We start from the raw sequence: 26286 nt of genomic DNA, 5'->3' as shown, positions 1-26286 counted from the left end.
TATGTATTTATGTATAGTGGTATGATGAGTTAGCCCCACCTGGGGAAGTTAGAGTGGTGGCGGCAGGCACTGGATGATCTGGATGCAATGATCTGGAGACCCTATATTGAGTGTGAGCCCTGGGAGGATGATGCAGAGGCGTTGCCATATGTATTCATAACCTAATTCCTCATTGGGAGGACACCTTACCATGTAGAGAGACAGGTACTGGGCAGAGTTTTGAGACAGTTTGAACAGCGGCAGGGATTGCCTAGAGGATTGGGGGAGTATGTCAGGGTGGTATGAGAGAGGTATGCATGGGGGCCAGTACTACCTTATAATCAGGCATTGGCAAAGTTTCGGATGTTACAGGTGAGACCATGGGATATACGGAGGAGGGTGGTGGATGCAGGGGTGTCAGAGGAGTATACGCAGTATATGGCAGCTCATCTGATTCCACAGATATCAGATCCGACAGAGCCGATTCTCGATTTTGAGGAGGATAGGGGATAGAGACGGAGGAGGAGAGGAGGTCGAGGACCTATAGTAGATGGATGAGGGAGAGGGTATGGTGGTGATGGAGGAGGTGGTGATGGAGGAGGAGGGGGGGATGGTGGAGGTGGTGGAGGTGGTGGAGGTGGTGGAGGTGGCAGTGGTGGGTGAGTTCATCGGAGAGGGAGAGTTTGTTTTCCATTGCGGATATCACAGGGACCTTTGATACAGGGAGGTGTTATATTAGGTGGTAGAGGTATGGAGAGGGAGGTACTGATGGATAGAGAGGAGGGAGCCACTAGAGAGGGAGCTACAGTTGAGGCACCTATGGATATAGGGGAGGGAGCCATTGGAGATCTTCAGGACCACTCGACTCACAGCAGCTGAGACACGGGTGGAGGATCTGGAGGTGGAGGTTGCAGCTAGAGATGTGCAACTATTTGCATGAGAGTCAGAGCTTACTGTAGTGTTGTGGGAGAGAGATCAGGTCGTGGATAGGGTGATCTAGTTGCAGGAGAGAGTGAGGATTTTGGAGGGAGCACAGGGACAGGGGCCATTGGTGGAGGCATTGGCGAGGGAGGTACAGAGAGTAGGTGGAGAGGTTGACTATTGGCGGGGCCTATATGAGCAGGTGGTGCTAGCTAGTCAGTGAGCGCTGAGCTATTCATAGATGTGGCAGGCCAGATTAGAGCGATCTCAAAGGATGCAGAGCAGTGGGGGTGTGATGGATCCTCTATGGAGAGATAGGTCAGGTGATGCAGGAGCTAGTGGGGGTTTGATGGGTCCTCTACGGAGAGACTAGTGGGGGAACAGGTGGTGATGGTGGTGCAGCATCTAGTTAGAGTGGCATCTAAGAGAGCATTTTGTATATTTTGATATTACCATTTTTGTATTGTACTTTGGATGGCTCTTGGTAGCTGATTTTTTTGGACTTCATTGTACTCTGATACATGAGATGATATATATGAGGAGATCCCATATTTTGTGATGATATGCATGTTGATATGAATGGATTTTATGCTTGATGATGATTTCTATGAGTTATGGTTAGATGGATACTTGTATGTATATGTATGTGTTTATGATGATTTATTCTTACATGATGGCTATATGCATGTTGCATGATGTTGGAGACTAACATGTGAATGCAGGTTTATATATGCATGATTTGTTTGATGTATTGCTTTATGTATGTAATGCCATGATGATGGTGTATGCATAATGATATAATGATATAGATGGGATAGATAGCATCTTGTATTTTATATTAATACAAGGATGACATAATGATATGCAATGATGTGAATGCAATGCTTTGAATGAATGATTTATTTATGGATATGTATCTAGATGGTTTTTAAAAATGAATATAACATGGATAAACAAATGTAAAGTACAAATGTTTTAAATGATGATTTCTAAATGAATGCATATGTTTATAATGTATGAAGCAATGTTTGAGACAAATGGTTTTTATGATTCTAAATGCCCAAATATGATGAAGTAAAATGATAATGCAACTCATGTTTAATGAATAACTGCACCTTAATGCAATTAAAAAGGGATAAATTAATGCAATCTTAAATGAATCCTAAGGAAAATAAAATGAATATAATAAGACACTAAAATGGATGAATGAATGCACTTTTTAACTAAATGGATAGATAAATGAAGGTTTAGTAATGGCTAATCATGGTAGTAAATGCAAATAAGGACAATTAATCTTTTTTTTTAAATGTCATGAGTGTAATAATGAAATGATATAATGATATTAATGCAAGTAAATGTAACTAAATGATATTAAATGCATGCTAATGAATGGCTAAAGATCAATGTAAATGCAACTAAATGTTATCAAATGATGATGTGATTATGATAGATGAATTCAAGGTTTGTCTAAACTTTGCATAATGTACTGATGATGTATCAGAGAACTCTGTTGTGATTATATCCAAGACCAACTCAATTTTCCACAGTTGTTCAATTTTTCACTTTTGTTCACACTTGCATACAAAACCATGAAAAAAATAATGAATGAGTAAATGGATGGGCGATATGCAACAGAATGCAATATATACAGATGAGATGTAATGATGATCCATAGTGCTCTATTTTCATCATTGAGCTTTTAAAATGTTGTAAGAGAATACAATCAACTTGACATAATGATTCAAGATGACCTGAGTATTCCTTACATGGATTTTGATATAGCAAGTTAATACAAACAACTTGATATAATGGGTCAAGTTGACCTGAGTATTACTTGCGGAACAGACAAGGATCATCTTTGTTCATGCATGACTTGGAACATCCTCCTTGATCTTGGGCTGATCATATCCTGAGACAAGTTCATATTGTAATAAGAGATAAAACTTGTATCCAGTTTGGATGAGGTAGGAGAAACCAAAGGAAGAGCATTGTACCTATAAGCAAATAACATATATGAAGAATAAAGAATATGGATCCTCGATAATGGTTCATGCTCATATGGTCGAGGTATACGCTGTAGTTAGCAAGTCATAGTGATCTATGACTATATTTTGCCTATGATCACATAGCTTAGTGAACTTCCCACGTAGACACCATTAGTACATGCCCCAAAACTTCATCGGAATAATTCATAGAAGACATACAAAACAATGCTTAGGAATCTGCATGGCTACTCTAATCACTTTTGGATATCTCGGAGTAGTGTGGGAACCTAATATATATGTAAATGAATGAATAACCTACAAAACAACCAAGTATTTGATAGCTTAAACATAATTTTCTTGTCAAAGAAAATGTCATCTTGTCTTTGTTTTGGTAAGGAAGGATGCATCCTTGTTGAAGATAGTTTGAATGTTGATGTTGATTGCTTGGTCGATTTGATAAGTGATCATCATGTGAGTATTTTACAATGTTTGTTTGGTGTCTGCTCAGATGAGTATGTACAACGTGTTGCCATGTTTTTGTTTGATTTTTGATGTGTTCTGATGTTTTTTGGATTTTTCTAAGATAGTTTTCCAATGTTTTTGGTATTTTGATGATTGTTTTGAATGTTTTTGGTATTTTGTGTTTGTTTTGAATGGTTTTGGATTTTTGTGAGATATTTTTCCAATGTTTTTGGTATTTTGTGAGATAGTTTTGAAGAACCCCACAAATCACAAGTAATATCAAATCCACTTCCATCAAAATAGGTTAAGGGCATTGCCCCCAGTTTAGACATGACTATAAAAAAGTGGGATGCAAGACGCATGAAGTGCTTTCTGTATGGCAGATCAATAACAAGCCATGGTTTGGATGGATGGATGCATGTATGTAATGAATGTGATTGTAACAAGCCTGAAAGACAATGGAGCCATAGCTTTTATGAGTGGTGCATGTTTGCCAGGTTTCACCATCGCACTTACCCAAGGTGCCACCGGAGTGGTTGTTCACAGTTTGGATGTATGATTTTTCTTTACTATTTGGATGTTTTTGTATTTTCTTCAGGATATTTTTCAAAATGTTTTTGGTGTTTTTGCTGGTATGTATGGGAGCCTGATGCTCTATACAGCTTATGTGTAAAACCTTTTGAGGTGCATGTTGTTGATCGGATTTGCCAGCGGTTCTCCTTCTAAAGTGGCCAACTGATATGCCCCGGACCCAAATACAACAGTGATAACATATGGACCCAGCCAGTTTGATTCAAACTTTCCCTGATGTTCTCAGTTGGGTTGGTTACGAGGATTTTCTTGAAGAACAAGATCACCTACCTCAAATGTATGAGGTCTAACTCGGTGATTGTAGCTTATGCTCACGCGTTGTTGATAGGCTTTGAGGTGATTGTATGCAGCTTGTCATTTTTCATCAAGTAGCTCTAAGTCGTGAAGATGTGATACTCTGTATGCTTCATCATCTATCATATTATGCAAGGAAACCCGTAGCGATGGTATCTCAACCTCAATAGGTAAGATAGCTTCTGCACCATAGACCAGTGAGTAAGGAGTTGCGCCTGTAGGGGTGCGAATGCTAGTTCGATATGCCCATAGTGCTGGATTCAATTAAACATGCCAATCATGGTGAGCATCATTGATTGTCTTCTTTAGGATTCTTAATATGTTCTTGTTTGATGCTTTGGCCTGACCATTTCCTTGTGGGTAATAGGGAGTGGAAAAGCGGTGTTGGATGTGAAACTTCTCACAAAGTTCAGGGACATCCTGATTTTTGAATGGAAGTCTGTTATCTGTGATGATGGACATGGGTACACCATACCGGCAGATGGTGTAATTAAGGATGAATGAGGCAATCTACTTGTCGGTGACTTGGGTAAGTGAAACAACTTTGATCCACTTTGTGAAGTATTTAGTAGCGGTAATAATGAATTTGTGACCGTTTGATGAAGATGGATGGATTTTACCCACAAGGTCAAGTCCCCATTGACAAAAAGGCCATGGTGTTGTGATTGGTTGCAATTCTTGTGTTGGTGTGTGTATCAGGTCTCCATGAACTTGGCATTTTTTGCACTTTTTCACAAAGTAATAGGAGTCTTTTTCCATTGATGGCCAATAGTATCCAGCTTGTATGATCTTCTTGGCTAGTGACGGGCCACTTGCATGAGTTCCACAAATTCCTTCATGTACTTCTTCCAAGGCCTTTGTTATCTCATCTTGTTCTAGACATAGAAGGAGAGTACCATCAAGACTATGTCAGTATAGGGTTTCAACAATAATGGTATATCGAGCAGTTTGGCGAATGAAGGCTTTACGTTGGTTATTCGATTGGTTAGGAGGAAGTGTGTGATCATGGAGGTAGGTGTAGAACACACCATACCATGGGGATTCAGAACCAACAAGGTGACATATCATCTTGGGTTCAAGGATATCATAAGAGGGAATCCAAAGTTGTTCTACCAAGAACTCGTAGCGTGTGAAATTATGTGGAAGATCTAGGAGAGATGTGATGGTAGCCATAGTGTCAGCAGCTCAATTATTATCTCTAGGTATCTGCTCAAAGGTGATAGTAGTCAATGATGCCTTTAATTTGTCCACCATTTGTTTGTACGACATGATTTTGTCACCCTTGGTCTGATATTCATCTGTTGCTTGTCGAATGACCAGTTAGGAGTCGCCATATACTTGCAGTTCTTGTAACTTCCATTGTATGGCTAGTCTGAGTCCTGTGATCAAGGCCTCATATTCAGCTATGTTGTTTATGCATGGAAATGTAATCCTATAATATTTCGGGATGTTGGCACCTTGAGGTGTGATAAACAGAATGCCTGCCCCCGAGCCATGCCTAGTGTATGAACCATCAAAGTATAGTTTCCATGGTTGTGCTTTTGTGATCATGAATATCTCTTCATCTAGAAAATTAGAAATAAGAGGATGATCACCTATGAGGGGAGCATTGGCCAACTGATCTGCAATAACTTGACCCTTGATAGCCTTACGGTTTACATACTCAATGTCAAATTCACTGAGAATCATCACCCATTTGGCCAAGCGGCCAGTCAATGCGGCTTTACTGAGTAAGTATTTGAGTGGATCGATCTTTGCAATTAACTGTACTTTATGTGTCAATAGATACTGCCTCAGTTTAGTAGCTACCAGGATTACTGCTAGGCAAGCTCGCTCAATAGGTGTGTAATTGAGTTCATAGCCAACCAGTGTGCAAGAGATGTAGTAAATAGCACACTCTTTCCCTTCTACGTTGTGTTGTGTCAATAGTACACCCAATGTTGTACTTGTTGCTCAAATGTAGAGCAATAAAGGCCTACTCGAATCTGGTGGAATCAGCAATGGTGTATTCATGAGATAGTCTTTAAGAATCTGGAATGCTTGTTGGCATCTGGTATCCCATTGAAAGTGGATATTCTTGTGTAATAGGTGTGTAAAGGGGTGACACTTATATGCCAGTTGTGCAATGAACCTTCAGATAGATTGAAGCCGCTCTTATAGTGTCCTTAGCTGGATGATGTTCTTTAGAGGTGGCATGTCCATGATTGCTTTAACTTTTGTTGGATCAACGTCAATACCTTTCCTTGAGACAATGTATCCTAGAAGTTTCCCTGAGGTTACTCCAAAGACACATTTATTTGGTTGAGTCAAACATGATATTGTTCTAGCCTATCAAAGATCTTCTCTAATATGTCCAGATGGCCTGCTCTTGTGAGTGATTTTTTTAGTAAGTCATCAACATAATCTTCCATTATGGTATGCATCATGTCATGGAAGATAGTAGTCATTGCTCGTTGATAGGTCACTCCTGCATTCTCCAGACCGAAAGGCATTACATTCCAACAGTATGTGCCCCATGGACATGTGAAGGTTGTCTTATGTTGATCCTCTTATGCGATTTTTATCTTATTGTACACTGAAAAGCCATCCATGAGTGAAAGCATGGCATGTCCTACTATTAGGTCTACTATGATGTCGATATTTGGTAGGGGGAAGTCATCCTTAGGACATGCCTTGTTCAGATCTCTGAAGTCAGTACAAATACAGATGCCCCCATTTGGTTTTCCGACAGGCACAATGTTAGATATCCAATCCGCATAATCAATGGGTCTAATGAAGCCGACATCCAGGAGTTTCTTAGGTTCTTCTTTGACTAGGACTACAATCTAAGGATGCATCTTGCGAAGCTTCTATTTGACAAGCTTGGCTCCTTCTGCTACTGTGAGGTGATGCATGACCAAATCCAGATCAAGACCAGGCATGTCTACATATGACCATTTGAAGTTGATTTGGCATTTCTGGAAGAATTTGACAAACTTGGGTTGTTCCTCTGGAGTTAAAAGAGACGCCAGATGTATGTGGTGAGGACTTTCAGGAGTCCCTACGTTGTATTCTTTTGTTTCCTCAATGAGAATCATTGATCATTCCGGCCATGTACTAGAGGGGAGGATGTCAAACCTTTCATCCTCAGGCGCCTCAGAGAGGTTTTCACCGTTGGATATGCTCTTTCTTTTTACTTTTGTGGGATCAAACAGTGCCACAGTGTGGTTTTCACTGGAAGATCCATGTTTTATTGTTATATTTTTGCAGCTGAAAGGTTTGGCATCCACCCCAAAGTATGTTGCGCTATTAAGTTCTATGGCGAATCCAGCTTTGTGATCCCCGCTTGGTATGTTATCCCATAATTCCAAGAAGTCAATGATCACCTCATCATTTTGGAAATGGTCAAGACATGGGGGATTAGGTTGGTTCCATTCGATGAGTTTAGGATGGATAATGGGCATTACCTCATTGATTGGGTTAAGTTCATTAGATGTGTTAGTGAGGGTTAAGACATTGTGGTGAAGGTCATTGATGGTACTCTCCCTGTCAAAATCAGGCGTAGGATGTGATGTAGGGTCTGTGGAAGAAGTTTCCAGTTCAGGAACCCAAGAGGTCTTTATATGTGCTTCTCCATAAATAGGGATGTCTTTGTGAGGTGGAGGGGGTGATGTGTCTTCCTCATCTAAAGTATTCAGATGTACTCAATCAAACTCCCACTCATGTGAGTCGGTCTCTGAGTCACTTTCCAGTATCCGATTGCTATACCATACTGGGATACCTCTTGAGTTAAACATTGCAGGTGTGATTGGCTGATGTATCATTATAGATGAGATGATCGGTGCTGCAGGAAGAATTATGGGGATCAATGAATCTGATACAGGGAGTGTTGGTAGTGTTGAATCTGTTGCTTCTACTAGAACTGTTGGTGTTGTCGATATTGTTGTGGGTTCTGATACAGTTGTTGCTGCTAATGGTGTTATTGGTGTTATTGTTGCTATTGATGGGGTTACTGGTTTGTTTGGTGGGATGATTGGTGTTGTGGATGGTTTTGCTGGGAATTTTAGCCTCGATGGGGCAGTTTCCATGGTGTTTGATGTTGCTTTTATAATCCAAGGTGTTCTCTTTGTACTAGGCTGATATAGAGGTTGGCTGGATTTTCCTTTGAATGTGAGTTTAGGAAGGATCTCCTTTTGAAAGCCTAAGCCTGTATTATCCTTGGGCTTCAATTCGGGCTGAAGCGACTCTTGTCACCCTTGTTTACAAGGTCCTAGAGCACTCTGACCATCATATCCCATTCTTTGCATAATGAGAAGACCTTTGCCATATTGATCTATGGGAAGCTTAGCTTGCGAAATGTCGGTGGTGATAGGATCCTTATAGATCCATTCTGCTACGTCTTCATCTCTAGTTTCCTCTTCTTGACTCTTTCCAAGGATGAAAGGTGTCAATGTACATGTTGGTTTGACTAGTAATGTTTGAAGTACCTATTGAGGTTTGCCATGTGTTTTAGGAGAGGTGGGCATTTGTCCAACACAAAAGAGTTGACTTCGATTGTATTCTCCAGGACCTTCCTCTACTATTTTCATTTTGAGCTTCTCTTGCTTGGGTATAGTGGTGTTTGAACTGGAAAGAGAGGCTGGACTTACGTATGATGTGGAGGAGATGGCTTCTCTATTGTTGGGAATGGTAATCTCTGGTTGATGACTTATGTTATGACAATATGCAAAGGGGTTTGCATCACCCAAGATCATGATTTCTACACCATTATGCGGGAACTTGATACACTGATGGTAAGTGGATGGAACGGCTTGCATGGTGTGTATCCAAGGTCTTTCTAACAACAAATTGTATGGCAAAGGAAGGTCCAAAAGCTGACATATGATGTGCTTCACCACAGGGCCCACTCGGATTGGTAGTACAACAGCTCCTTTGGATGAACGCTCTACATCATCATAAGCTTTGATTGTGATCTTCTTGGAGGGATCCACTGATTCAATTGCATATCCCAAAGCTGTGACTAATTGGAGTGTACAAATATTCAGGCTTGCTCCATTATTGATCAAGACTCGCTTGATCCTATGTTGATTGATAAATCCTTCAATGTGTAGTGAGGTGTTGTGAGGTTGCTGGAAGGATGAGTTGTCACTTTCAGAGAAAGTGAGACAAAATGATGACCTTAGATTTCCAACCATGGCTTGGAACTGATCTGTGTTCGAATTTGTAGGGACTGACACCTCTTGGAGAGCTTGATCCAAGATTGTTTTATGAGATGGAGATAGGCGCAATAGCTCTAAGATAGATATCTGTGTGGGCGTTTTGTCTAACTAGTCCACAAGGTTATACTGCTTGGGGATAGACATGGTGCCTTGTGGAGCTGCTTTTATGGTAATCTTGTTGTGACGTGTAACAACATTGCAAGTGGAGCTAGGATTTTTTATGATAATAGTTGCAATTTGTTCACTGGCATCGTATAGTTGATTCACAGTATAATTATACACTACTTGCGTATAATCAGTGGTGTCTGTGTTTCTCCCTGAAGTGGAAGGACCTCTTTGATCTTTTGATGGAAGTGGATTTTTGAACATCAGATGATCATTGTTTGTTGTCTTTGGATCATGTCCTTCAATTTCTATTTCACCTCGGTCAATGAGATTCTGAATAAGATCTTTCAATCTGTGACAATTGCTTGTCTTATGCCCTTTCCCTTGATGGAAATCGCAATGTTCAGTATCTCTCCACCATGAAGGTTTGTCTTGGGGTTCATAATTTGATGTTTTGGGTAAGGTCACTAGATTTTGAGAAACCAACTGACGTAACACTGTTTCGATGGGTTCCCCTAAGGGAGTGTATGTTCACTTTGGTTTTTGTTGACGCTGTCTGGGCTCGTCTTGAGATGTGATGCGACCTTGATTTGGAGGAGCAATTGTGTTATTCTTGGGTGGGGGGGTTTGTCCTCCAAATCTAACCACAGGTTGTGCACTTTTGATAGTTCTTGCATCCACAACCCCATCGTTGATGATATTTTTGTTTTTGTTCCAGAAGTTTGGTTTGTCACTATTGAAGCATGGACGAGAGGCATCCTTTGGCTCATTGTAGATTTTGATAAGTCCTTTCTTGATGAGAGCCCGCTCACATTTTAAGCCTTTGGTGATCATGTTATTGAAAGAATCTATGTCTTTGACATCTAGGTGAAATTTCATTTCTTCGTTTAAGTTGGAAATAAATATTTCCACTAGTTCTTGTTCAGGTAACTGAAGAGAACGTCTACTAGACATTTGATGCCATCATTGCAGAAAGACTGAAAATAGTTCACCTGGTTTTTGTTTAGTGTTACATAGATCAGCCATAGTGATATCATGTTCAATGTTGTGTGAGTAATGTGCCAGGAACTTTTGGATGAGTTCTTCAAATGTCCTAATGCCACCTGGTAATCGGGAAAACCATGATGTGGTTGTTCCTCGCAAGCTTTGAGGAAAAAGGCGCATGAGGTATGTATCCTCGTATGCCACTTCTAGGCAAGTTGAATGGAATTATTGAACATGATCATGAGGATCTCCTTTTCCTCTATATTTTTCAAACTTGGGTGTTTCGAACCCTCATGGAAAAGGTGGCATATGAAGATTCCTATCAAAGGGATAGGGACAAATGTCATTGAGTGAAAACTGGTTAGTTTTCACACCACTACGAAGTTGTTGGGCGAGATTTTCAACTTGTTGCCACAACATCTCTATGCCATTTGGAGGAGGAGGAGGTGGTGGATTACTTTGATGAAGGTTGTATCTGATGGGATCTCGACCTCTTTCATCCTCATTACGACTTTGGCATTCTGATGCTTGTCTTAGTTGTGCAACATCAAAGTCAGAAGGTAGTTTGGCTCCCTCTTGAGCAAGTCTCAAAAAGTGAGCATCTGCATTGCTCCTGAGTACTTCGTCAAAAAGTTTGTTAAAGAGAGGGTTGTGTTGTGCCCATTAGATTGTTGTCAAGGTAGGAGTACTGGGTTTTTCGTCATTTGCGTTTCCTCCAAGGGCTTCTTGGAATTCATTGATGTTTTCCTCCTCTTCTTCCTCAATCTCCATTTGTCTAGTTCTTAATCTAGTATGAGTCATTTTGTTCACAAGTCTTTGTTGAAGTTGGGTGAAAATGATGATGAGTTGTTGATGAAATGAGAGATTTATAGTTGGTGTGGTGTTTTGCATATGGATCTCTAGCACTTTAAAGGTAGATATTACCAAAGTTCTTTCTTGAATTTCTTCTTATGTTTTGGTAAGGTTTGATGTGATAAGATTTAGAGAAATTTGAGATGTGTTACAGACTTAACTACCTAGTAATGAGAGGATTCACTCATAGACTAGTTTTAACCTACATAGAAATGCCTCTTTAGGATGAGCTTATCCTAGATGTAGAGACACTCTAAAAAGTGATGTATTGTGTTTGATTCAAGCAATATCTAAAGATGACTTAGGACAAGAACCTCTTAATGTTTTGAGAGTTGAGATGAAGTGATGATGTGAATATGGGAATGAATGAAATGTTCAACTTCAATAAAAGCTTTGTGTCACATATGGGACAAATTCTACCTCTTCTCTTTCAGGCATTGGTGGCATTTCTCGAGCTACATTGTATGTGATACAAATGTCTAGAAAGAAGTCAGGATTGATCTTGCCTCCTTTGTTTTTGTGATAACTCAAAGCTTTGTATTGCATAAAAGCTCTACGGTTCAATGACTCTTGATCAAACTCATTTGATTTCCCTTGAAGATAAAGATGCATGTGACGTAAGAAGGCTCTATTAGAGACAAAGATTTGTCTATTAAGATAGAAGAATTTCCTCCTTTTGATAAGAGCCTTTGAGCTCAATGGTCTTCTTTTTAAGTTGATGTTTTGATGAAGATTCTTTTTTCTCAAGATGTGAAGAATGGTCATATAGTTTGATACTTTTGCTATTTGATTTTGATCCTTTGTTGGTTTTTGAAAAATGTTTGTGTTGGATGAATACTTGTTTTTTGAACTGATTTTTTATTTTTCTTTGACAAGAAAACAAAGCAAGCACATAAACACAAGAATGTTGCCTCAAAAAGGCACAAATAAGTATGGGTCTAGATCAACCCAATCCTTGGACTTTTTATGACCCTTTCCTTTAGATGTATTTTAAGGTGTATTTCCAAAGCCTGAAGTTGGCTTAATTTGCACTGGTCTCGACTCAAAAACGAAAACACTTCAAACACTTTTTATCCCTAAGGTCAAATGACCAGTTGCGATAAATTCAACCCACATCTTGATATTTCTTCAACTTTGGTACTACATACCTTATGAATCTCGTTGTGGCAGGTAAGGATGTGATATACTAAGTCTTGCATGAGCATAACAAATAGATGATCCCTATGATGGGGGAGTCACCACTTTCATCAAGCCACAAGTGACTTTTCAAAAAGTTATGTTTCTACTCAAGGAAATATGTATGGTGAGTATCTTGGGAGCAAAACCATCTATGCTCTTGCACTGAATTATATCACAAATATCCTCAATCAATAGAATGGGTGGGCTACTACTTAAAGGTGTTTAGTAATTTTTTATGTTTTTGGACATAAGTTCATTTTGCAGTGACTCACTTAAGAGCCTTGTAACTTGTGGTGGGGCCCATTTGTCCTTTCGGCAAGTTACACTGTAGGAACAGCTATACCCAAGGCTACAGCTTTCGCTCTCACCTGATTTCTATAGCGGCTCGATGGATTTATCGTGCGAGGTCATTCCCAAGAGTGATGTGTCTCTTGGCAGGCCTCTCTTAAAAAGATAAAATTTTAAGTGTTACTAACACTTTTCTCTTGCACGTAGGACCACAAAAGCCAAGGGAGAGGATAGTGTATGTTAGAAGTAGGACCACTCGACCAACTCTTTTGCACAAGTGTGCCAAACACGAAATTCACTTGTTCTTTTTAACTTGTCATCGCAATGTGATTTAACTATTTGGAGATGTTGCTCCAATAATCATGGTGATCTTTTTAACTTCAAAAGCAAAATGTTTGAGTAAACTAGAACTTTGAAATCTTGGTCAACTTAATTTGAAACATGTATGCATGAAGTAAACCATATGCAAAATAAGACAAATTGATTGTGAATTTTTATTTGCACCAAAATGGAAGCGTTGATTGTGAATTTTAGTTTGATGCAAGAAATAAATTTTGTCTTTGTCTTGTTTTAAGCACCAAAAAGAGAGTGTATCCTAACTTGCAAGAAATGAAAATTTGTTTTTGTTCAATTTTAGAGCACCGAAACAAATTTTTGTCCTAACTTGCAAGAAATGAAAAATTGTTTTTGTTCAATTTTAGAGCACCAAACCAAATTTTTGCTTTTAAAGAAGTTAGTTTAGACCTGTACAAGAAACAAGTAGTTAGTAAAATCCAAACCTAGGGAGGGCTTCCACAAGCCTAAGAAAAATTATTTTTTTGGTTACATGGTCTTTTTTACAACATTCTGTTACAATAGAGCCACTTTGTGTTTAAACAAAAGCACTATTTAACACAAACACGCTAATACGAAGACAAAAGCGCTAAAAGTAAAACTTTGACAACAAATATAAAAGCGCCAAAACAAGCACAAATGTGTTATTTAAGCCACAAAAGCGCTAAATAATGATCAATAACGCCAAATTTGATACAATAGCGCTAGAATGTCAAATTGCAATAGCGCTACAACGAGATCAAAAGCACTAAAGCGTGACCTGTGTGTCAAGCTCAACATTCAAACAAGTTAGTTGTGTTAAAAAAAATTGTTTTTAGTTGTTTTGATTCATGTCGGGTTCACCAAATGATGCTCTGCAAAAAGGATTAGAAAATATGTTTGATGGCAACACACACAAGAGCACAAGAAACAAACGTTAGTGTTAGCAACAAAAGATTATCCTAAATAGGCATATCAAGAGAGATATTAAGCATGAAATAGAAAGAATACAAACATAGAATAGATAAACTATACTCCTCCAAATGCTAATCAAGATGCTCATAGTTGCTCCTCCCTTGTTCCTCTCCTCTCCAAGTTCCAAATTAGTGTAGCTCTCAGCAACTTTTTGCACTATGGATGCTTATGGAGGTTCAAGATTGTAGATGATTATGACTTATGTTATGCAAGTGTGAATAAAAGCTAAAATAAGAGATTTAACTAATTGATTTTTAACCAAAAGAGTGAATATTATACTAAATGCTCTTTAAAAATACCTATAGATTAAATGCATACAAGTTTTCAGGATTTGGATTATGAAGAAATAGGCTCTATTTATAGGAAAAATGGAGCAATGGATGGTTGAGATTGAGTAATCTCAACAAGGGTCAGGATTGAATGATATTCAATCCATGTGAGGGATTTCAACCCAATCCCAGGATGACAAGTGTCAATATGAAAGGGGTTGAGAGGAAAGGGAATAAGCATTAAATGCTTGACATGACCTAAGGGTTAACTTGGGAGTTAAGGTCAAGGTTGGATTGAATGAATAAATTCTTTGTTCAAAGAATAAAGCTTTTATCCAATGGATAAACTCTTGTGCAAAGGCAAAAGGGATAACCATGGTCAAAGCAATAAATGTTTCAGGAGACATATGAGTGCAAGTTGAATTAACCATAAATGGTTATGTAAGAGCCATTAATGGTCATGTAAGAGCCATTAGTGGTTTGGGAGACTTTAGAGGTTAAATTGTTGAACACACAAAGTATTAAATATTTTTCAAAGACTTTGGAAGTGACTTAAAGTTGCTTAGGAATGTGACAATAATTAGGGGATGGATTAGGCTAATTAGGAAGGGGTTAGAAGAATCTAGAAGGGGGTTAAGATTGCAAGTGGGTTTGGTGGGTGAGGGAAAATAGGATTTTAATTAAAATAAAATTCATTTATTTCAATTTGTGTGTGCAAGTTGCATTTGTAGGAAAATGCAAGTGGGGGGGATAAATTATTTAAATAAATATTTTATTTAATTTATTTAAAGGGGAAAAGGGGGTTAAATGAAATAAATAGGTTTTATTCTTTTATTTGATTTCTGAATTTGGTATAATGAATTAATTAAAATAAATTGAATAATTTATTTAATTAATAGGAGAATGTTTGAAGATGAATTAATTAAATATTAATTTAATTAACTGATGGCTAGTGGGTTTTTAATCAAATAAATAGGAAATATTCATTTAATTAAACTGGACATATTTATGTGATTACAGTAACTCTCCCAAGATACTTGCCATTTTGTGCCCCCATTAGCATTTGGAGTTAGCTAATACGACGTTGAGAATCCATTGCATGAGACTCAATGGTCATATTCTGATTATCTATTGAGTGTGTACCTGAGTCTGCAAACAAAGGTTTTCTCTCTCAGCCAATTTCCTTAGAATTAGCGTGCTATGTTTGATGTCACTTTGGATCTCATGTGTTTGCTATGTTTTTTATCCGAAGCTAAAAATGAAACTCTAAAAAATTGGAAAAACTCAAAAACACCAAAAAAATCAAATTCAGTGGTCAAAAACTCAGTCTCCTTGTCAAAAAAAATTGCCTCTGAGCATAATTGTTGTACGAGCTTCGTAATTCATCATCTAAGCTTCCTAAATCATCGTCTGAGTCTTCTAGTTTGTCGTTCTGGCTTATTAAAATTGTCATTTTGGTCTCTGAAGATTGTCGTCTGAGCTTATGAACTTTTTTGTACGAGTCATTCTAGTCTGTGAAAAGTTGTCATATGGTAAGCATTAAACTGTCATGTGAGTTTGAAAAGAAACTCATATGAGAAACTGTCTTTGTCATCTAGGACTCACTAAACTATCATCTGGGTTGTCATATTTGGTCGTATGAACCTCTAATTTTGTTAGTCCAGAAGTTTGTCTTTTTACATCCTTTTCAGATCTGTCATACTTGCCTAATCAGTCTGCAGTGAACGTAAATATAGTCATCATAATCTTGAGCATAAATAGTCTTGATAGTGTACCTCTGTTATTGTGTTGCATGACTTTGACGATCATCTCCTAGCTAGTTCAATAAATCGATTATCAAACTTAATCAACCAAGGTTTCTTAGATCAAGTCTTATACAGGATAGATCGTTCCTGAAATCAGACAAGGTCTTAGTCACCTCTCTCAATCACTACGTTAAACGTGTAACTATCTCTAATTTGATCTTCACATCTGCATCACATCTGACTCTTGGTCACGTTGGTTGTAAATTCCTATTCAAACCAAGAGCTCTTCCAAGAACAAGAACAAGAAAAAGGAGAGACTGTAACATTGCAAACCAATCCTTTTTACCAAGAGCAACTAATTTTTGACGAATATTTTGAACAACAAAACTCAAACAAACCACTTTTGGATCAATCCTTATCTTCCAATATGTCTAAAGGAAGACAAGAAAAAGAGGTTGATAAACATATAGCTCGTGATGATCTTAGCATCTAGGCTAATGACAGTGATTCCTCTTTCAGTGATTCTGAATTTTCCGAACCCGGAGAAGATACAATAACAAAATGTCAAAAAGACAAAGACTTTAGAAAGATGATGAAGATTATCATGGCCCGAGAAAAAGAAGAAGAATTTCTAGAATTGGCCAAACAAGGAGCCAAACTCCCCCTTGATTACAATATTAAAATTCTTATCACTAAAGAAGATGATACTCCACTAGCATTGGTGATAAAACAATTACAAACTGAGATTAAGGAAATGAAAGACAAAGACAAATCTCCTATGAAATATTCCTTAGATACGATTTGTCCGTTTCCATTCGACAAGAGTCTTTACATGCCTATGTTTCCTTCTAGAAAAGAAATTCCTAAGTTCGATAAATATGATGGCAACTCAGATCCCCAGGACCATGTCTGAGAATTTTGTGCCCTATGTATGGATTTCATGCATGAACAAACTTATCTCATGCACCTCTTTCCAAGAAGTTTAGGAGGACAAGCTATGGAATTGTTTTCAAGCTTGCTTGTAGGAATTAAATCTTTTGAAGAACTAGTTGAATTATTTCTACAATAATACTCCTATAACATTCGCCATCTAGTCACAATGATCGAGCTTTATAATACTAAAAAAAAGACAGGAGAACCTTTTCTTACTTCCCTTCAGTGTTCGAGAAAGAGGTTCTCTAGGTATTCACGGCCCATTCCTGATTTTGAGAAAATGGACATCTTTGTCAACAATCTGATTCCTGAGTTGAAATATAATATCCAAATGCAAGTATACCCTTCATTCAATAAAATGGTGGATAGTTCTCTCAAGATGGAAGATGTGCTTGTAAGGAAAGGAGATATATCACTTTATAAAGAAACACATCAAGGCTCTAGTTCCAAAGAAAAGAACAAATACTGGAAGTACGACAAAGATAATAACATAAATGTTGTTAATGATGGAGTGGTTGATAATGTCAAACCAAAATCAAAACCTATAGTATTCAACCTGACTAGCAGAACACAAGCCCTCAAAGAAGTTGAAAGCGCTACAGAAAACCCACCTAAGAAATCAAAAGAGTGGTTTAAAGAGAAACCTTGGGTTTCAAAACCTAAGCGTGATTTTACCCTCTAGGTGAATCCTATGAGTCATCTTTGAAACTATATTGGCAAACGAACTGATCACATTGTCTGACAACTCTAAGTCATATGATCCTAAGGTCAAACCTAAATGGTGGAGGAAAAATGAATACTGTGAATATCATCGAAACAAGGGTCATACAACAAATAACTGTATCAAACTCAAACACAAGATTTAAGGCCTCGTCGATGCTGGCAAAATTATTGTTGAAAACCATACGAATAATGTTGATCACAAAGCCTTCAAAGATCCTTTACCTGCTTATGAGCAGGGTGATTCCTCAAAATCCAAGGGAGGTGCCAAAGTCAATTATACCTATGCCAACAATGACAATGTGATCAACATGATTGAATCTTCCAAATCTGAATATTGTAATGTGATCATAGTCAAAGATAAACAAAATAAAATGCAAAATTACAAATATTGTAACCCATACTCAAAAGAAGGTTACTCTCAAAGGAGTTGACTCTTCCTCTCCTGGTCAAACATCATCAAATCCATTGACAACATCAAACCTGCCAACTTCTTCAAACAAGTAGCCAAATATGATCACAGCTAAATCCAAACAACTGGCTTCATCATCTTATTCTAGTTATAGCATTGTTGAACAATTAAAGCGAACTACCACTCAAATCTCCATTCTTGAACTACTTAAAATATCTTCTGCTCATAGAGAGATTCTGGACAAAGCTTTACTCACTACTAATGTCCCTAAAGACTTATATTTGGGTCGGTTTCAATATATGGTGGGTCACCTGACTTCACCTCACTACCTATCCTTTTCTAAAGAAGATGACAATTCACTTAACCATCCACATAACCATCCATTGCATATTGAAGCTATGATCCATAAGCACTAAGTCAAGCATGTTTTGATAGATGGAGGTGCTGGGTTGAATATATGTACCTACAATTTACGAATGCAGTTGGTATTTTATGATAATGTCATTGATCCAACAAAGAAAATAACAATCAAAGCTTATGATGAAGAAGAAAGAACATCTAAGAATGAGATGTTATTTGTTAGGTGCTTGATCTTCCTCTCTCCTACAACATCTTGTTAGGTAGGTCGTGGATTCACGAAATGCAAGCAGTGTCATCTACTTATCATCAATGTTTGAAATTTTCCTACAATGGGGTTGAAGTTAGTGTTCCTGTGGATATAATCTACACTTGTAATGCTTTAAAGCAGTGTGATGATACCCTTGTTCCTCATAATAGAGCAGCCTCTATAGCTAAAAGTTTAGAAACTTTGATGAAAGACTTAGAATAGAAATTGAAAATCATAGGTATTGGTATGGATGGATACAAGATCAAACCTGTACTCTCATTGATGTCTCTTCCACCATCACCAAGATAGTCTAGAAAACCATCAAAGGCTATGAAGCCACAAACTTCAAATACAAATGTCATCTATGATGGTATTTTTGTACAGTCTTCTACTTCCCTTGCAGATAAAATATAAGAGGCGACAGTTCTCAAATGGCTTTTCAAAGAAGAGAATGAAAATAGAGAATAGCAACATAGTGATATTTCCCCTTCCCAATATGGTCCAGGTTATAACATGATTCAACGAATGGGATATTTAGGTATTGATCCTTTGGGAAAGCACCAAGATGGAATCATTGAACCTAACAAGTTACAAACTAAGTCTATAAATGATAAAACTGGACTCGGCTACCATCTAGAAGAGTCATCAAATTAAAAACATACTTCTCATCAAGAGCCTAAGTGGAGGAAAAAGATACTACCTCCAACATCACAAGAAGTAAATACTCAGCAAATTTAGGATGAGTATGAAAAAGAACTAGAAATCAAGAGAGAAGAAGAAACTTGTAATCAAGTTCCAACTATATCGGCAATAACACTACAAGAAGTAGATGTTCCAGAAGACGTGAGAGAAGAAGTGGAAGGAATCAAAAACCTGTTTGCACCACTAAATATTCCTGTCACATATACAGGAAGAATACAAGTAGAGGATTCATAAACAGACTTGAATGAGTATAAATGGGGTCCAGAGCCTCTCTCAGATACATCTACTGAAGAAACTCTTGAAGAACCTAATGTTATCATAGACAAAGCACAAGAGCTAATATGCTCAAAGTTGCAAAAGGAAATAGAAGAAATCAGACTAAAAATACAAGAAGATTATGAACAATAGTTGAAAGAAGGAAAAGTATAGGAAATGTATTCCCCTACTATATCTCCCTCTAATGAAATAGAGAAAATCAGATATGGGACTACAAATGAAGAATTGGAGGCTACAAAACAGGACTGGTCATCAGTCCCAAGGAAGCTGAATAGGAAAGATGACAAAGACTAATAGATTCATCAAGGTTATGTCAATAGGTATGTCAACTACAAGTGATCATTGAACCAAATCATGAAGGAACTTGCAGGATCAAAGATGTTGATATTGATACTATACATGCTTTCACTAAGCCACTTGAAGAGGAGTTAGAGGCTTCATCTTTTGACTTTGATCACTCTAAAATAAGATCTATTTATGACATTACCTATTCAACACCAAACTATGACTACTTCATCATGAATGTCGAAACTCTGTCTGTCAAACCACAATATGTAGTCTAGTCTAAAGTAGAAGACGGTGCTAGTGGTAGGTCTGTTGGGTTAGGTCCCCTAAATACTAATGTAAACTTTGATAATCATGTTCTCTTATTGGTCTTGAGCCTCTTACGCAAGGTAGTCTACTAGAAATCAACTTGTCAGTCTGAGGTTGTGATGATAATACCGTGAATTCCCTTGAACCTGTTAAATCTTTATCCCTAGTACATCCTGAGCTTATTGATTGTACTCTCCAAGATCAACCTTTGAATATCCCTACCTTTGCCAATGACTATACATTAGCCTATTATCTTAATGCAGTTGAACAAATGGGCTCTTCCACTAGTGAGAAAAGTGAGAACATGACACCGACAGATGTCAAGTATCTTAGTCTCAAAAATCAAAAAAAGAAAAATAAGTGTTCTGATGGCAAAAACCACACTGTGGTGGTATCAGAATCAAAAATAGTAAAAATAAAGGACGTACCTAATGGTGAAAACCTCTCCAAGGCACCTGGAGGTGAGATACTTGATATTTTTCCTGATCACTTTCAAGAGCGATCATAAGTGTTGATTGAACCTACACAGCCAATGTGATGATATGATGAATCAATAAGGATTCAGACAACTACTAAGAGGGGGGGTGAATCAGTAGATATAAAATTGACTTAACTTTCACCAAACTCAAAAACAATCTCACAAGTCAATCACTGAACTACAAACTACAATAGCACTGACAATTTACCAGTTGACTGGCATAACAAAATAACAGCTTCAAAACTCCCAAACCATTTAACCAAAACATCAAAATACTTTACTAACAATAGTAAAAGAACATTTCAGATTACTGTTGGTCATCTTAACATATCTAAGTGGATTTAACAGTTAAGCAAATTAACCATATCAAACATAACCACAAAAACCATTCACCACTTGACACAATGATTTTTGACGTGGAAACCCAAATGGGAAGTGTTGGCATTTGCATGAAGATTGAATTAATGATATGTTATGTTGTCATTGATACCAATTAACTAGTAATGATATTGTTGATATTGTTGTAATATTGTTACTGTAACCAGTAGGAAGAATTTATGGAGTGAACCGGTAACCAGTGTAAACCTTATCTATTGATGTAACTGGTAAACCGTACCTGTTATTTTTGATAAACCCTAACCGATTAAGTTTGGTGAATTGGTTATATTGGTTTATGATCTGATGATGAGTGATAATGATTATGACATCTATGATTGTTGTATGAAGATAATTTCAAGAGATTTTGGTGAGTTATTGTAACGATTTTTGTCTAGGGAATGAGAAAATGTATTGTATCTAATGCAAAGCGCGTGATGAATTACTAAGTTCAATGAAGTGGTGATCAAGGAGCAATCAAGATTTTCTTGATTGATGTGCAGAGATTGTTATGTAATCCAATGGTCATTCTTGAACCGATTTGTTTGTAATCTCTATGAGAATTAGGTTTTTGTTGTGTTACCGACCTGGTTAATTTGTTTATAAGGTCGATGAAGTTGTTTAGTTTAATGTTTTGGCAAAGAGTTAGCAAAGATGAGTTGAGTGTGTGGTTGCCAAATTGGATGATGTATCTGCTGTTTGAGTAAAGGCAGATAGGAGCATGAAATGGATCTAATCAAGAAAGTGCAGTGCTATTCAGACAGATATCTGATAGCAACTAAAAGAATTTTTAGATATCTGAAAGGTACTGTTGATTATGGGTTATGGTATCCATGTGGAGGAAAGTTTGACTTGAAGGTATACACAAATGCAGATTGGGCAGGAAATGTTGATGATCAAAAAAGGACAACCGCTCGAGCATTTTTTCTTGGAAAAAGACTTGTTTCATGGAGTAGTAAGAAGCAGAGTTGTACTTCACAATCTACTACTGAAGCTGAGTATGTTGCAGCTTACATGAATTGTACACAGGCTATATGGATGAGGCACATTTTTGAAGGTTTTAAGATGAAGATTTCAGAACCTATAAAGATTTTGTGATAATACAAGTAACATAAATATTTTCAAGAACCCTGTTTTGCACACACGAACCAAGCATATTGAATTGAAGTATCATTTCTTAAGGGAAAAAGTACAGAGTAAAGATGTGATCTTGGAGCATGTTTCTACCAAGGAGTAGATACTTTTACTAAACCTCTGCCTAAGACTACTTTTGAGTATCTTAGAAGTCAGCTAGGGGTTGTCCCTCTTCATGAAGTCAGTTAAGTATGATGTAGATTACATCAATCCTGGAGCTACTTGCAGAATTTTACAGAAGGATTGGTGTAGAAGTGGATTTATTCCATAGGGGGAGCATCAAGTTGCAGATTGTTGATGATGCACAGTGAAATTTAACATTACATGTTTTACTTTCAATTTGGCATTGTTGTCAAACGGGGAGAACAATTATGTGATTATGGGAAGGAGAACCAGTGAAAAGTTGAAGACATGGAGAGCATGGTGAATAATTGGTAATGTAAACCAAAAATTCCTATTCACAATCATGCAACAATCAATGGTATTGATATTTGTATTTCCATCAATGCCAAAGGGGGAGATTGTTGGCATTTGCATGAAGATTGCATGAATGATATGTTATGTTGTCATTGATGTCAATTAACCAGTAATGATATTGTTGATATTGTTGTAATATTGTTACTGTAATCGGTAGGAAGAATTTATCGAATGAACCGGTAACCGGTGTAAACCTTATCTATTGATGTAACCGGTAAACCTTACCTGTTGTTTTTGATAAACCCTAACCGATTAAGTTTGGTGAATTAGTTATATTGGTTTATGATTTGATGTTGAGCAGTAATGATTATGACACATAAGATTATTGTATGAAGACAATTTCAAGAGATTTTGGCGAGTTGTTGTAACGGTTTTTGTCTAGGGAATGAGCAAATGTATTGAATTTAATGCAAAGTGCGTGATGACTTACTAAGTTTGATGAAGCAGTGACCAAGGAACGATTAAGGTTTTCTTGATTGATGTGTAGAGATTGCTATGTAATCCAACGGTCATACTTGAACCGATTTGTTTGTAATCTCTATGAGAATTAGGTTTTTGTTGTGTTATCAACCTGATTGATTTGTTTATAAGGTTGATGAAGTTGTTTAGTTTAATGTGTTGGCAAAGAGTTAGCAAAGATCAGTTGAGTGTGTCGTTGCCAAATCGGATGATGTATCTACAGTTTGAGTAAAGGCAGATAGGAGCATGAAATGGATCTGATCAAGCAAATGTAGTGCTATTAAGACAGATCAGCAAACTCCTATTGTTTTCTAACAATTACAGCAGAATTGAAATCCCCTAACTGGGTAAGTTCTAACAAGCTTGGTGTTATTCAAATCCTCTAACAAGGTGATCCATTAGCTTGGATTTTCAAATCCTCTACTAAGGTTACTCCTTATAGGGTATTGCTTCTAACAAGGCATTGTATTCAATCCCTTAACCAAGTGATTTCTAACAGGATCAATTCTTAATAGGACTTTTTGTAAAGCTTTAACAGGATAGGCTCCTAACAGGGCAAACTTCAGAAGAGTTCATATAGTTATTTTGTGAGTCTCATCTCACCATGGTTTTTACCTATTTGGGTTTCCACGTCAAAAAATATTTGTGTCAAGTGGTGAATGTTTTAGTGGTTATGTTTTCATGGTTGATTTACTTAACTACTTAACTACTTTGATAAGTCATGATAACTGAAAGCATTGAGAAATGAAGAAGTTGTTTACTGTTAATTTGTTGTAATAGTCAACCGGTTTATCTTATGAGTTTTTATCTTGATAGAGGTATTACATTGTTAGTTCTAAGTTTGCTTTGAGAGATTGATTTTTGAGATTGGTGAAGTTTGTATCAGTTTTTCTACTGATTCACCCCCCCCTCTCTCAGTATTTGACCAGATACTTATTCTTTCATCATACCATCAATTGGTATTAGAGCCATCCAGGTCCTCTAAGGTCTAAGCCTAACAACTTGAGGTAAAGATCTTGCAGATCATGATGAAGAAGGAAGGTCCAAAATTTAATAGAGAGAACTACAGGATATGGAGTGAGAGAATGAAAATTTATATCAAGAGTTTGGGAAGCCAGTATTGGGAACATGTCGATACTAAGTATGTTGCACCTACTAGGATGTTGACTGATGATCAGAAGAAAGAGAAACAAGAAAATCATCAAGAATTGGAGGCTATTATCAATTCTTTATCTAATGCAGAGTATGTAGATGTTCATGGTCTTGAAACTGCATATGAGGTATGGAAAAAAACTTGAAGAGATTTATAGGGGTGATGAACATGTTAAGATTGCTAAAGAAGAGAGTCTAAGAGAAAAGTTTGATGACATGTGGATGGCTGAAGGTGAGAATATCCAACAGTATGGTCAAAGGATAAAAGAGATAGTCAGTGAAATTAAGAGTGCAGGAGGTAAAGTGGAAGATTCCACAATGATCAGTAAGGTACTGAGAACCCTGCTATCGGTCTACACTATTCAAGTTGCAGCTATTCAGGAGCTGAAGTCTATTGACAAAACTAAGGTAAATCTTGACTCCATCAATGGCAAGCTTACTGCTTTTGAATTAAATGGTTATGATGGTAGTGTACAGAAATCTGAGTCTGCATTTAGAGCTTTTGTTTCTAACCCATCTATGAGGAAAAGTAGAGATGCCAATCACAGGTTATGAATCTAGATCCAGTAGAGAAGTTGATGATAAAGAAAGTTTAGTTGAGCTTGAAGCATTGTTCGCCAAGTGGTTTCCTAGAGGTATAGGTAAATATAGAGGCAAATTACCTTTGAAATGTTTTGCATGCAACAAGATTGGACACATTGCCGCTAACTGTCCTAATGGTGATAAAGAGCACAAATGAGAGAAATTCAAGAAGTACAAGGGTAAAGGAAAAAGAGATTGTCTTATTGTTGTTGATGGTGGTATCACTGATGAAGAATCTAGTGGTGATGCTAATGAAGACATTGTGTTTGTAGCCATTAAAGAAGAGATGTCAAACCAGAAGGCATTAGTATCCAGGATGGATAAATCTAATGATTGGATCATTGATAGTAGTTGTTAACATCACATGATCGGTGATTGGAGAAAATTTATTTCTCTAAAGAAATTTGATGGCAGAGTTGTAAAATTTGGTAATGACTCACCCTGCATGGTTAAAGGTAAGGGAACTATTTCTCTGAATGGAAAGAGTAGTGTAGATGATGTCTACTAGGTTGAAGATCTAAAGCACAATCTTTTGAGTGTCGAACAACTCAATGATAAAGGATACCCATTAGAGTTTAAAAATGGTATGTGCAAAATCTATGACAACAAAGGTGAACTGATTGCAACCAGGAAGCAAACTAAAGGTAACTTGTTTAACATTAATCCTAAAGTCAGCAACTATTTAATTGCAAAGATAGATGATAGTTGGCTTTGGCATAGGAGATTTTGTCATATAAACTTTGATAACATTGTTAAAGTGAGTAAGTCCAAGACAGTGAGAGGTTTGCCTCAGTTAGACAAACCGGTTAATGCTCTGTGCAAATAATGTCAATTGGGAAAGATGACATCCTCAACTTTCAAGAGCAAATCTTTTTCAGCAGAACATTTGTTAGATTTGGTTCATACGGATCTTTGTGGACCAATAAGAACAAAAAGTATTCAAGGTGACAGATATTTTATGATCTTCACTGATGATTGCTCAAGGATGATGTGGGTCACATTCTTGAAGGATAAGACTGAATCTTTTGGTAAGTTCAAGGCATTCAGAGCCTTACCTAAGAAGGAGAGTGGTAAGAAGATAAAGTGTATGAGGACAGATCAGGGCGGTGAATTTACTTCTAAGGAATTCACTAGGTATTGTGAAGAAAATGGTATTAAACGGCAGCTTTCTACACTAAGGACACCACAACAGAATGGTATCCCAGAGAGAAATAATTGGTCAGTTGTTGAAGCTGCTAGGATGATG

Source organism: Cryptomeria japonica, chromosome 7 (genome assembly GCF_030272615.1).
Source record: "Cryptomeria japonica chromosome 7, Sugi_1.0, whole genome shotgun sequence".
Taxonomy (NCBI): domain Eukaryota; kingdom Viridiplantae; phylum Streptophyta; class Pinopsida; order Cupressales; family Cupressaceae; genus Cryptomeria; species Cryptomeria japonica.
Note: the sequence above shows the minus strand (reverse complement) of the source record.